This window comes from Pan troglodytes, chromosome 15, assembly GCF_028858775.2.
Source record: "Pan troglodytes isolate AG18354 chromosome 15, NHGRI_mPanTro3-v2.0_pri, whole genome shotgun sequence".
Classification (NCBI taxonomy): Eukaryota; Metazoa; Chordata; class Mammalia; order Primates; family Hominidae; genus Pan; species Pan troglodytes.
This window is the reverse complement of record NC_072413.2, coordinates 19,998,788-20,003,534: the sequence shown is the minus strand read 5'-3', so window position 1 is coordinate 20,003,534 and position 4,747 is coordinate 19,998,788. Positions and strand designations below refer to the sequence as shown.

The following is a 4,747-nucleotide window of genomic DNA, read 5'->3' as shown; positions in this document are numbered from 1 at the left end:
TAGAGGTTGGAATGGACATGATGAAAAGGGAACACTTTTACACTGCTATTGGGAATGTAAACTATGGAAAACCACTATGGAAAACAGTGTGGAGATTCCTTAAAGAACTAAAAGTAGAACTACCATTTGATCCAGAAATCCCACTACTGGGTATCTACCCAGAGGAAAAGAAGTCATTATACGAAAAAAATACTTGCACACACATGTTTATAGCAGCACAATTTGCAATTGCAAAATAGGAAACCAGCCCAAATGCCCACCAATCTAGGAGTAGATAAAGAAATTGTGATATATGTATATACACACACACACATACACCATGGAATACCACTCAGACATAAAAACAAATGAAATAATGGCATTCGCAGCAACCTGGATGGAGTTGGAGACCACTATTCTAAGTGAGGTAACTCAGGAATGGAAAATCAAACATCGTATGTTCTCACTCATAAGTGGGAGCTAAACTATGAGGATGCAAAGGCATAAGAATGACACAATGGACTTTGGGGGCTCAGGGGAAAAGGCTGGGAGGGTGGTGAGGGATAAAAGACTACAAATTGGGTGCAGTATACACTGCTTGGGTGATGGGTGCACCAAAATCTCGGAAATTACCACTAAAGAACTTGTTCATGTAACCAAACATCACCTGTCCCCCCAAAACCAATTGAAATAATAAATATAAAAATTTAGAATCAAGGCCAGGTGCAGTGGCTCACGCCTCTAATCCCAGCAGTTTGGGAGGCCAAGGCAGGCAGATCACCTGAGGTCAGGAGTTCAAGACCAGCCTGTTCAACATGGTGAAACCCCGTCTCAAGTAAAACTACAAAAATTAGCCAGATGTGGTGGCACATGCCTGTAACCCCAGCTACTCGGGAGGCTGAGGCAGGAGAATCCCTTGAACCTGGGAGATTGGGCCACTGCACTTCAGCCTGCACGACAGAGTGAAACTCCATCTCAAAAAAAAAAAAAAAGGAATCCTTCTTATTCTTATCTCTTACCACTATTTATATGAGCCCCCTTCCTTGGGTGTGCTTCCAGTGATTAGCACTTGTTAATTCTTGAGGGGTTGGAGGAACCTGTTTGTCAAGTCGCATGTACCTGAGTCTCACTGGGAGGCTCTAGTCAGTGCCAGTGGAGAGAGAAACATCTTGGATGTCTGTGGACAGAGAAAACACACAGTGATTCAAATATATGAGCTTCAAATTGGGAGCCACCAGGACAAATGCTCTAAATTGCAGGGGTAGATTTGTAATCACGCTGCTTCTCATCTAGACCACTTGATTCTGCATTAGCCTAAATTAATAGTAGTAGGGCTTTATTTGCTTAACAATGGTTACTCTTATTTTGAACCACTTTTGGGAAAAAAACCTGGTTTTGGATATAGGAACAGAGCCTTATAAGGAATTTTGCTACCTACTGTAGATTTACATATCAGTTGTAGAATGAGACAACTAAAGGACTATATGGTTTTTAAGCTTTGTTTTGATTCTAAATTTTTTTTTTTTTTGAGACAGAGTCTCCCTCTGTCATCCAGGCTGGAGTGCAATGGCCCAATCTTGGCTCACTGCAACCTCCGCCTCCCAGGTTCAAGTGATTCTCCTGCCTCAGCTTCCCGAGTAGCTGGGACTACAGGTGCCCACCTCCATGCCCGGCTAATTTTTGTATTTTTCTAGTAGAGACAGGGTTTCACCAATGTTGGCCAGGCTGGTCTCCAACTCCTGACCTCAAGGGATCCACCCACCTCGGCCTCCCAAAGTGCTGGGATTACAGGCTTGAGCCACTGCGCCCGGCCAGGGATCTTATACTAGCAGAGTATCAGTGTTGTTCACCATAGTCTATCTCTATTCCAAACTACCTTTTAAACAGATACACGAGTGATCAATGTACAATTTCAACTTGACTGTGACATTCTCCTACTTAAAGGCTTCAGTGGCAGATTATTATTCCATCGTATAAAATTCCAACTATGTATCACTTAAATCCACTTAACCTATACTGCAGATACTCTGAATTGCAGCCTGGTGTGAATGGCCTTTCCCCATTCACACAGGGCGGCTTCAAGCACCCCGCCTTTTGCTCCCTTTTTCCTCTGCTGAAGTGTCCCTCCGTGTCTACTTATCTTTCAAGAGGAGCACAGGGCTACCCACTCGGTGAAATTTTTCTAGTCTCTGCCTCTAATTCCACTAAAACCATCAGCAAACATAACTTCACTCTTCTTTGTGGTCCCACTCTAACCTGTAGTTAATACATTCTTCCCACTATAATATAAACTTATTGAAGATGAGGTAGGACTAAACCATTTTTTCCCCAAATAAATACCTGTGTGTATATGTATAGTCACTGTTGATCTTGAAAACAAAAGTTTTATGCAAGTGGAAGACGAGGAAAATCCTACTGCACTAAATTTAAGAGATAAAGTCAAGACAGTGAATATTAAGTAATATTTGAAGGATTCTGGCATAGAAGGAATCATGGAAATAGAAAAGATGTGGATAAAACGTATAAGATATATTATGAGTAATATACAATTTTTTAATGTAAGTGAGGTTTTGCTCTCCCAAAAGAGATAGTGGTGATGCTAGAATGGGAAATGAGAATAAATATTAGATGAGGGAGAAAGGAACAGCCTGGATTCAGAGAGGGGGAAACGTATGCTTCCAGGAACAATGTTGGGGGGTGAGAAGGCAGGCCTCCAAACTCAGCTCTGTTGGAAGAGGGTTACACTTACCTGAGCTAAACCAAACAGCCAGGTCACTGAGGAGCTGTGGCAATGGCAGCCCAGGCTGTGGTGGCTGTGGGAAAACAGCATGGCCATGGCAGTGAGGGGAGAAAGACATCCTGCCTACATTTGAATAATAAGAGGTCGTGACTAGGTTGATGGAGGGAACTTGCCCATGGCACTGAGGCAGAGATGGCAAAAGATCTTCTGGACCACCAGTGACATCATGTGGCCAAAGATCACCAGACTTCTCTACTAAAACTAGGTTGCTGGATTTTTCCCTTCTAGAGAATGTTGCAATTATACTGACCTCTAGAAATGAATAAGCCAGCCCAGGACTTCCACTCCTGCCTGAGGGGAGTGGAGCTGGAGACGGGACCAGAGATCGAACTCGGGTTCTGACAAGATGGCTGGGCTGCCCCGTAGAATCATCAAGGACACCCAGCATTTGCTGGCAGAACGAGTTCCTGGCATCCAAGCAGAATCACGTGAGAGCAACACCTGTTATTTTCATGTGGTCATTGCTGGCCCTCAGGATTCCCCCTTTGAGGGAAGGACTTTTAAACTTGAACTATTCCTTCCAGAAGAATACGCAATGGCAGCCCCTAAAGTACGTTTCATGACCAAAATTTATCATCCTAATGTAGACAAGTTGGGAAGAATATGTTTAGATATTTTGAAAGATAAGTGGTCCCCAGCACTGCAGATCCGACAATCCTGCTATCGATCCAGGCCTTGTTAAGTGCTCCCAGTCCAGATGATCCATTAGCAAATGATGTAGTGGAGCCGTGGAAGACCGACGAAGCTCAAGCCATAGAAACAGCTAGAGCAGCGACTAGGCTATATGCCATGAATAATATTTAAATTGATCCGATCGCCAAGTGTGCATCGCTTCTCCTGTTCTGCCAAGACTTCCTTATTTTTGTTTGCATTTAATGGACACAGTCTTAGAAACATTACAGAACAAAAAAAGCCCAGATATCTTCAGCCTTAGGTGATTAAATGCAAAAGAAAAAAAAAAAAGTAATGGATAAGCCCCGGGGTCCTTGAATTTATCACAGAAAGAAAGTAGTGGTGGCAGGCCGGCGTGGTGGCTCACGCCTGTAATCCCAGCACTTTGGGAGGCCAAGGCGGGTGGATCACCTGAGATCAGGAGTTCGAGACCAGCCTGGCCAACATGGCAAAACCCTGTCTCTACTAAAAATACAAAAATTAGCTGGGTGTGGTGGCTCATGCCTGTAATCCCAGCACTTTAGGAGGCCAAGGCGGGTGGATCACCTGAGATCAGGAGTTCGAGACCAGCCTGGCCAACATGGCAAAACCCCGTCTCTACTAAAAATACAAAAATTAGCTGGGTGTGGTGGTGCGCACCTGTATCCCCAGCTACTTGGGAGGCTGAGGCAGGAGAATCGCTTGAACCCGGGAGGCAGAGGTGCAGTGAGCCGAGATCACGCCACTGCACTCGAGCCTGGGTGACAGGGCGAGAGTCTGCCTCAAAAAAAAAAACGAAAAAGAAGGTAGTGGCAATAAGAATATTTCCACAATAGCTACATGGAGACTCCTGAAATTTAACTCAAATATTCAAAGCTGCCACTTTATTTTATATCACAAGGTGAAGTGAGACATACCAGCTCCTTATATTCCTCCCAGCTATAGGAAGAATCACAGTCTTACATCCCTCTGTCCTTTATACCTCTGCAAAGAAGCAATACTTTTACATATCTTGATGTGCTCTTCTATTTGCAAGTCTATGAATAGCACCTTATTCCTAGCCACTTAAAGCATCAATATGCTGGGAAGGGGGAAAAGGGAGGAAGTGTGGCAAAGAAGATTAGGATAGCAATGTTGCAGTAGAAATAAGCAAGATAAAAAGAATCATTATTCAGCTTCCCATAGCCAAAATAGGTTTTCATGTCGGCGGCAAGCCCATCAGCTTGAAAGGTAGGACTTGTCATGAGAGAAACAAGTTTTCTAAATTAATTTATCTCCCTCTGTAATACATCAAGCCAGGCTTGGTAGACTTGGTCA

The 4,747-nt window shown here is 43.8% G+C and overlaps 1 pseudogene; it reads left to right on the top strand.

Moving 5' to 3' along the window:
• The first annotated feature begins 3,125 nt into the window (after nucleotides 1-3,125).
• Nucleotides 3,126-3,589, top strand: LOC740164 (ubiquitin-conjugating enzyme E2 N-like; annotated as a pseudogene).
• The last annotated feature ends 1,158 nt before the right edge of the window (nucleotides 3,590-4,747 follow it).